The sequence below is a fragment of the Drosophila navojoa genome, chromosome 2 (assembly GCF_054131105.1).
Source record: "Drosophila navojoa isolate 15081-1374.11 chromosome 2, UAZ_NAV_1.0, whole genome shotgun sequence".
Lineage (NCBI taxonomy): Eukaryota > Metazoa > Arthropoda > Insecta > Diptera > Drosophilidae > Drosophila > Drosophila navojoa.
Window position 1 is genome coordinate 12085900 of NC_142890.1, and position 9666 is coordinate 12095565.

At 41.0% G+C, this 9666-nt stretch overlaps 1 long non-coding RNA gene across 1 annotated transcript; it reads right to left on the reverse strand.

The window, feature by feature from the left end:
* Nucleotides 1–7955: 7955 nt before the first annotated feature.
* On the reverse strand, nt 7956–9284 carry LOC149092138 (uncharacterized). The gene is made up of 2 exons (XR_016196232.1): nt 8460–9284; nt 7956–8425 (listed from the first exon to the last, which is right to left on the reverse strand). It is a non-coding gene; the product is annotated as an uncharacterized LOC149092138 (long non-coding RNA).
* Between the last annotated feature and the right edge of the window lie 382 nt (nt 9285–9666).

The window sequence follows — 9666 nt, forward strand, 5'->3', positions numbered from 1 at the left end:
AGGCCTCCCAAAAAAAAAAAGAGAGAAGAAGAAGAGAAAAGGCAAAAAACAAAACAATACGAGCATTGCACAGGCTGCGCCATTTTCTTGTTCCATTGCCAAAACGTTCGCTGCGGCTGTTGCAGTCTATTGCGGATGACCGTATTACCAATGTTTCGCCAGTTTCCATTTCGTTCCACTGCGAGCTACGGCTGCATTTGCTCTGTAGGTGTGTGTCTCTCTGTGTGCGTGTGTGTGTGTGCGCCGGTGCGTGTTGGAGTAGACAAATGTTTAAATTTGTGGCCCTTTTACCTGTTTGCATCTCAAGTGGCTATATGAGTGCTGCTGCCTCTTCGGCAGGAGACGGCAGGCGGCAGGCAGCAGGCAGCAGGCAGGAGACGGCAGGTGACTGCTGCCTTGGCAGAAAGGAAACGGATGTCGACATTGACACACTTTCAGATTAACATGGCTCGTGCTGAGCCACAGATCTCCGCCCACACACCCAACCCTCCGCCCCCAGTGCCAGTCCCAGTCCCAGGCCACATGTTAAATGGTCGCATAGTTTTTGCCTTCGTGCTGCTTGTTTTTGTCAGCGTTTAGCTGTCCACCTATTTCATGTTGTTGTTGCTTCGCTGTTGCTTCGAGCATAAATGTGCGGCCACTAAACGTTGGCCCCAAAAAAAAAGTGAAAGAAAAAGAAGACAGCGCACATTCCGCTTGGGGGTCTCCATGACTGAAGCAGGTGTATTTGTGCATGTGTTTGTGTGTGTGTGTGGGGACATGCATGGGTGCTTGGCACGGCAACGGCACGTTATTTGCTGGCAATCCGCACCTGTACACACTTTTCTCATGCTGTTGCTGCCGCCGTTGCTGTTGCTGTTGCCGTTGCTGCTGCTGTTGCTGTTGCTGTTGCACGCTTTTGTGCGGCCTTCTGTGCCAGCCACACGCTCGCTTTTGCCGCTCGGCAATGGCAACTTGATTAGACCAACATGAAATTAAGTAATTTCGCCGTATTGTTTAGTGCTGCTCCTTCAGAGGCAACAGCAACAGCAGCAGCAACAACAGCAACAGCAGCCCCAACAATGGAAACAAGGAAACTAAACAATAACAAGCGCCGGCCAAAAGAGCTGTACAAAAGAATAGACCAAGGCCAGAGCGACTATAATGAACGACTCTTGCAGTTGGCCAACATCAAATGATAGAGGGGCAGTTTGGCAGGAGATCTTCGACATCTGGATGAAGCTACAAACTCGTAATATCCTTGAAAGCTTTTTAAATCACCTCAAAGATGTTCTACAAATTGTTTTATTTCACTTTAACTCACTTTAATAAAACAAAGAATTTCATTAAATATTTTAAATAAATATTAATACTCAACTGTTGTTCAGTTGGCATATTCACATATACATCCTTAACAATGCATTTTGCAAAATAAAAAAAATATATATTTAACTCGGCTTTAACGGAAGTATCCAAATGCATTTGCTAGTAATTTGGCGCAAATCTGATTAAGAAACCCGTCGCTGCCCGTAAACCATTTAGCCGGCACTCGAATTACAAATTCCGTTCGTACGAATGTATGCGCCATGCTCCCGCACGGATGAGGTGGCCAGGGGAGAGCGAGTGAGCGGAGCTGCTCACTTAATGTGGCATGCCACGCTCTCTGTACGTGTGTGTGTGTGTGTGTGCGTGTTTAGCTCGAGTCAGGTACGGCAGCGGTTGCAATGCTGCCAAATGCACTGCACGCCAGAGCATGCCCGACGCAGTGCTTCCAGCTATTGGCGAGGACGAGGACGAGGACGAGCCGCGGTGCTTCGGTGGCATCCTTTTGGCGCGGAATTGAATCAGCTGTCCCTAAAAGTATGCAAGCTCGTCATGCACCGCTGCAGCGCTGGGGCGCTGAAATGGGGGCGTGGCGTGCCGCTTCGCATCGCGCTTGTGTTTGTGTAATTTACTGTTATTTTTTAAGCACTTTTCTTTTATGCGCTCACGCCAGCAGCAACAACAACAACAACTGAAAGCTGAACATACCAAACCCTAACCCACACCCCGAACCCAAGCCGAGCGCAAGAGCAAGAGCTGACAGATAGTAGAGCAAACAATTGTATTGTTTGTTTCATTTCGAAGATTTTTTGTTTGCTTGCATGAAGGTATGTGTGTGTGTGTGTGTGTGTGTGTTTTTTGGGAAGTATACCCTTACGTGTGTGTGTGTCTGTGTGCAATGGAAATATAAAGACAAAGGAAAAATTGTTATAAGAAATTTAGTTTGTGTTTTTACTTAAGCATTTCCACGGAGCTTAGTGCTGTGAGCCCAAATAAATTTGTTTCCGCATGCGAGGCAAGTTGGTGGCTTTGCTTTTTACACGTCTATGCATACTTAATTGGCCTGGCGCAAATGAAGTCCTCGATCCTTCATTAATCAGTCGAAAAACATCAATCACTTTCCTTGGAAAAACTATAGCCATAGAGCCAACCTGTTAAAGCTGAACCAGTGCAACAAGGCCAAGGTTGAAATCGCAGTTAACTGTTTATAGAATCGGCAGAATCATGAAATAACTAACTTTGGTTAAAATCTCTATTCTTGTCTCTCAAATAAAACAATATTTAATGTATACTAATAACTATGAATGATGAATTAAAAATGATAAAATTATAAATAATGAAAAATTACTAATAAGCAATAATGATGAATTAAAAGCGATACAAAATTATTAGTAATAAATTAAAAATATTTGTGGTATATTTTCATCTCATGATTTACCAATTTTATATATTTTTTTTAATGTTAATATTTATTTAATAAATATTTGTGCATGTATTTTTTTACGATAGTTAAATTTGTTAGTCTTTTTTTTTATTCATAACTCCATTAAAAACAAAAATCTTGCAATTTACAATGTTAGAATATTTAATTATTAAAATGTGCAAAATATTATTAAAATAAGATACATTTAATCTTAATATATATATTTATCTTAATTTATGCTATATAAGCTTTGGCTGCAACATATACCATTGCTCTCATTTCCAATTCAAAAACTCTATAAATAGCACACCAAAAATAATCACTATGGTTCATAATAAAATTCTCTCTTACTTTAGGGTATTTCATAGTCAACCTGCTGTCGAAGATCCTTGCCTGCATCGTTAAATCACGTGAGAAATTACACATGTCCTGCAATGTATTCAGCATGACATTGCCACAGTCACTCAATGTGAGCTGTTTTATATGTATGCGTGTGTATGTATATGTATTTGCATGAGTGTATTTGTGACTTTTGGTCTTGTTTCAGCGAGTTGTGCTCGGGTAGATTTATGCTTGGGCAAAATAAATTTGGCTCGTGTCGCTTTAGCAAGCCAAATTGATGAGCCGGGATTTGTGCTGGCTGCCGACATTGCACTTAAATTAATTTTTTCATTTGATCCATGCGCTTGTGTAATTATTTCGTGTGCTTGCGAGGGCCATTCGGATTGCTAAACTACCAGCACCCTCAGATCCGACGGATGTGCAGTGCACAAAACTTGCATAACTTTTTGGCACAATAAACGAATTTGTAATTTGCAGCCATTGCAGCCGCAACAAACCGGCCAGCAGCCACGCCCACACACCCACTCACACATCCGCCCTCGAAGCACGCTCGGAACTGACCTTCACTGGCAAAACATAACGTTGGCATCCAAAAATGCAAACGAAACTCTAATCCCATCTAGGCCAATCGATTCCAGATCGAAGCAGATAATACTCTAAATATATTTTCTACTTGTATATCTCTACTTCTCTTTCATATAGGTATTTTCTCTTAAATATTGAGTTTTTACCTTTAGTCTAACTTACCAGAGTTTCTCTCTTTACCCTTTCAATAAGTTGTTACCAATTCGATTCAATTGGCCATGTGCACTGGCGACAAGGTAGTGTATTGGCCAGCTTAGGCTATTTGTTAGATAGAGGCCAGGCATGCAACACATATGCAAAATAAATATTAGACTTACGGATGGCATCATAACAATTATTGCGCCGCCGCCCCCATTTCGCTGCAGGCCAATGCAGATGCAGATGCGGGCGGCCGAAATGACAGCGGAAGCCCAAAAATTTACATTGATTTTGGCAACCGCCACGACAACGGAAGCCATGAAAAAGCCAACATCAGCAGCCGGCTATAGGCTGTTGGCTGTTGGCTACTTGGCTCTGGCTGTTTGGCTGTTGTCAGTCGGCAATGGCCCAAATGAGTGTGCCTGGGTCAGGCCGGACGGCTTGGCAGGCTAATTTATCTATTGGCCGACCCCGTTGGGTCAGAACGCAGTCGACGGGGTCTAAGTAAGCTATTGTGGGGTCTAGGCTAAGGTTATGACATGCAAAAAACCATGTGTACATGTGTTGCTTGAACAAAGACAACACACACACACACACACACTCACACACACAGACACATGCCAACGAAGCTCTCTGCTGGTGCTTTGCAATTGCCGCATTTGTATCTTACAGATACAGATATGTAGTGCGGCAGTTTTTGCAAATGCTTCGCTGATAAGCAGCGCCAAGACCAAATGTTTGCCAAGAACCTAAAAAAAAGGAAGGCGAGTAAGCCAGCTGATAACACGCCCCGGCCTGCTTATCAAACAAAGACGTCAGCGAGCGCGTCAGCTGTCCCCAGCTGTCGTCATCGAATCCGCATTGGCCACACAACCACAAAGCCCAGGCGATTTGTCATTTCGCAAGAGAAAAACAAACCCTCAAAAATTATCCATTTGCAATTCTATTTAATTTCGAGCTGACATTCGAGTGGCCTTCGGTCGAATTGCTCGAATTTAGCTAAGTCGAATCAAGTGCAATTCATATGCAATTTGTAATTATGCATCTGCTTGACTCGACTTGACTTGACATCTGGGCAGCCATCCAGTTTGCATACACTGAACGAAAATCCAAGTTGGAGTGTAAAAAAGTAAAGTAATTTTATTTTATATATATAGTTTATATTTTATTGTTAATTAATTTATAGAAAAAAAAACATAGGCAATGCAATTAAATATTTTAATATAGCTTTATTATCTTTATTTATAATTAACTAATGTTGACGTTTCCGACTCCATTCACAATATTTACACTGGGCGTCATTAGATTCGCGCTCGTCTTTACATACTTCCGTCATGCTCCATATTATCTCAGTTATTTATGAGATATAGTTCTACAACCTGAAGCGATTACACTTTTATTAAATATTTTTAAAATTAAGTAATAATGAACCGCAATACCTTACTAAAATATTTAAAATAATTGAAAGTAGAAAAAGCAAAAAAAAAAAAATATATATATATATTTTACAAATATTTTGTATATAAATATGAATATTAATAATATAGTTAATATAACGTATATGTAATTGTAGCCCCATTGCACCTATTGTATTAAGTGTTAGCAAAAATGAGTATAGTAATATATGTATATAAATATATGCTGATTGTGACAGATATGTAGTTGTACAACTTAATATATATAAATGTATATATAGATTATATACAACTTATTATACATATATACATACGAAAGAATTTATCTATATCCATTAAACAGTTTATATTTATCAAATCTTTTAATTTTAATTTTTGTAATATATTATATTATATTTCGTATATATTTATTATGATTTTATACATATTGTATTATATTCTATATATTTTATTATTAATTATTAATTATTTATTAATATGTACATTTAAATATATTTATACCTTCAACACCTCTAATATGACGTATATTGTATTTCCATTGAAAATCGGTAATTAAATTGTTAAAATGTATGTAACAGGCAAAAAGGAGGCGGGGCAGACCCTATGAACTATTGCTATTATTATTATTTCATTTTTTTTAAGTACTTGGTATAAGATGTTGTTTTAAATAAAGTAATTGAAGCTTGTTCTCAAATTTAATATTTGTTTGATATTATATGTATATATGAACATATGCCTGTGCTCTTTAATCTATACGATAAATATAGCAGCAGCTGATGAGATTACGTCTCTAAGAAGTTGCATAACTCTTTTCATTAAATTCATTAAATGGCCCTGAAAGTTGTTTAAACAGTTTCTGCTATTTAAATGTTTACATCTTATATTTGGGCTTCATCTTGATGCGTTGCTTCTTTCTTCGCTTTATGTACTTAAGCTCTTACTTGTGGGGCAATTTCGTTTATCAGGCGCGTGGCGTGCGAATTTGTTTCTTCACTTTTTTTGTGTTTTTTGTTTTGTTTTGCCTGCACTGCGGCAAACAAAAGACAGCGCAGCGCAGCACAAGCAAACAGCAGCAGCAACAGCAGCAGCAGCAGCAACAATAATGCTGCTGAGAGTGCTTCATGACATAATTTAGCCACTTAATTTTGAGTCGACTTTGATTAGACAATCGCAGCAGGGGCGGGGGCACACAGCTGAAGCATCACCTGTGGCTGTCGCTCTTTGGCACAGCGTCGCGATTTGTCAGCGTCTTTACTACTCCGGGCGGGTTCAAACGAGTTCGAAGCATTTAAAGCGTCACTGAAAGGAAACAAAAAGCAAAAGTGCTCACAAGCACACACACACACAGACATAGATATGTGTGTAGGGTGTAGTGGGTACACATAAATGCATAAATGCAGTTGCATTGCTGAGCAATTTCCCATGCCACAATGTGGCAACCACAAGTTTTGCGCCACATAAAACAAGCAAGAAACTACAAAAAAAGCGGAGTAAGAGTGCTCGAATCGAGTCCACCCGACTAGCAGCTGAACTGCAGGCAATTGTCACATAAATTCTCTAAATTGTCCACATACCAATATAATAAAATAAACTTGACTAGAGTTCAACATTCAACTCTAACTCAAGATTTTAGTAGGGTATATGGCTTGACTTAAGAGCTGCATCTCAATATTGAGAACTTCTTTCGATTCAGTTGATTGAATAGATAGAGCTGGACTCGCATAAATGTGTTGGCAAGAGTTGAAAGATATACTTTGGATAGACAAAGGAATCCCCTCATTTAGATCTATTTATATAGTGAAGTAGCTCAACTCTATCAGCTCTACCAGATGTGACTCTCGAATAAATCTCAATGGTTTCTCTTATCAAACCACAAGCTAATATACCCCTTTGCATGGATTTTCGATGGATGCGAGTGTAAAAGTTGAAGTAGCATATAAAAATAAACAACAGCCACTACAATTTCCAGGCAATTTGGCTAAAGCTAATTGCTGTTAATAAAAACAGTTCACGTTGTCGATATGAATATCGGAACTGCTGTTGCTGCTGTTGTTGGTGTTGCTGTTGCTGCTGCTCTTGCAATTGCTGTTGTTGCTGTGATGTAAATTTACTTGGGTGGGCATTAGCTGCAGTGCCTGAGCCCAGCTGTGGACACGCGATATGAGGCAAAGCCAAGTCGATTGCTAAGCAAATCCTCACAGCTCAAGTATCAGTTGCCGTCTGGCCAAAGCGAATATTTTCACCAGGCTGCAAAATAAATTAGCTAAAATGCAGCCTTGGAATACCAAAAGCCAAAGTCAAATGCATCGCGTTTCGGTTAACTGATGTTTGCGGCCAGTTGTAGCCAAACACGCGTTAGCCTGGCTTAAACAAATGCGACTCTAGACGGGTATAAACTTTATATGTTAAGCAAATCATAGAAATTATAGACAAATTTGTTGGCGGCCAGATTTGGCTGGAATGCAACGAAGCTGCAATACGCTTGACACGAGACTCGAGCTTCTAAATTGCATTTTAATCAAGACTTTGCGACTTGTAAAATAAAGTAAAAACAAAGTAAATGCAATTTGTTCGCATGTTAATTAAAATTGCGCCAAATATGAATTTTAGCATATTTTCAAATGTATTTATATGCAAATGCCGCGTATTTGCTTTTTGTTTTATACACTTTTATCAATTTCTGCATTTAGCTCGCAGTCAAATAAACTTCCTCTTTTTTTTTAAGCGCAGCTGCTGCAAACTGTAAAATGTTATTTTTTTTTTTAGTTGCAAATTGTGCACAAACATTTTTGTAAGCCAAACAAAATATTTCGCGCCGGTCTGCGCGCGGCGCATGTGGCATGCAACGGCGTGGGGCACTGGCAATCCCCCCATTGCCACGGCCACTGTCAGCGGCAACTGCGGCTGCGGCAACTTGGAGATACAGGAAACACGACGACAGCAGCAACAAAGCGACAGAGATAGCAACTTTTATTCGTGAGCGCCAGCAAATAGTATAACCTAAACAGCAGCAGCAGCAGCAGCAGCAGCAGCAACAACAACAACATCTGGCTAACCACTTGAAGCACTTTCGTTTTCATGTGAGGCAACGTCGGCAAAGACTTTGCGCATGGAAAGCGCCCGCTGCCATTTGGTAATGTAATGCGCGCATCTCAAAGATACGCTTCGATATTAACTGATGTTGCTGCTGCTGTTGCTGCTGCCGTTGCTGCTGCTGCTGCTGTTGGCTGGTGCGTGGCATGCAAATGCGAAACGACGCGTCGACGCCGCTGCCTAATGTCGATCAGCTGTCGACGCTCGTTTCGCTATTTTTGTCCGATTTTGTCGGGTTTAAGAAACTCTCTCGCGCAGCATCCGTTGCCGATCAGCTGGCCACATGTTGCCACTATGATGCAATTGCAATTGCAATTGAATAACAGCAAAGTGAAATTGCAGCCCAATGCACCGCTGCTCAGCTGTGGTGGACTGCGCTGCATTCAAGGTCTCGAACCACGATTTCACCCAACGCCAACGCAAAGATTTACGTGCTCATTTGGTTTAGCTTGACTAATTTGGCTGATGCTGCTGCTGCTGCTGTTGATGTTGCTGCTGTTAATGTTGCTGCTGTTGCTGCTGTCGAGTCCATGTAACCCGCAACGCTTCCGTTGATTGTCGTCGCACGTTGTTTGCGTAAAATTTCATTTGATTTAAGTTTTTGTTTTTCTGTTTTTCTTCTGTTGCATTAAATTTATCAAATATTTTTGAGAAAGTTCACTTGAGTTGGTCGCGGCATGAACTTTAAGCCGTTCACAATCTGCGCCGATTGTGCAAGCTATTTTTGGCTTTGTGATTAACGTTCGTTTTTGGTCGACAGCAACAAACAAATAATAAACAAACAAACAGGCAAACACATCAACAAATTGCTGGACCTCAAGGCGCCTCTTAATTGTGCAGCAGCAGCAGCAGCAACTGCAACAGCCATGGGCAACAGCAATGACAACGCCCACAACAACAAATTGACAAGCCGGCAGCTCAGCGGCGACTTAACTTGGCTTAAATGATCAATTGGCTGCGTAAACAGGCCGTTGCTGTTGCTGCTGTCGTTGCATTAACAACTTCCCCATTGCACAGTGCCCACTGGCTGTGTGTGTTGTGACTGCTGTGGCAGCAGCAACATGACTTATGAGTTTGTGCATCAACGCGGAATTCAAGAAAGGTGCGCGGCTCCGGGTTACAGCCCGGCCGGACGTACCCAGCCTGCAGAGTCAGCTGCTGCTGCTGCTGCTGTTGCCATCGTTGTTGTTGTTGTTGGTGTGTATGTAATGAAAACGAAAGTAACCCGCACCAACACTCAACTGCACTTACATACACTCGCTCACTCAGTCGCATTCACTCACTCTGCATTTGTTGGACGACCACCATTCCCGCTTATCCATCACGTAATCTGCGGCAGCTGGCTAATGTTCAATTCTCGGCGATATC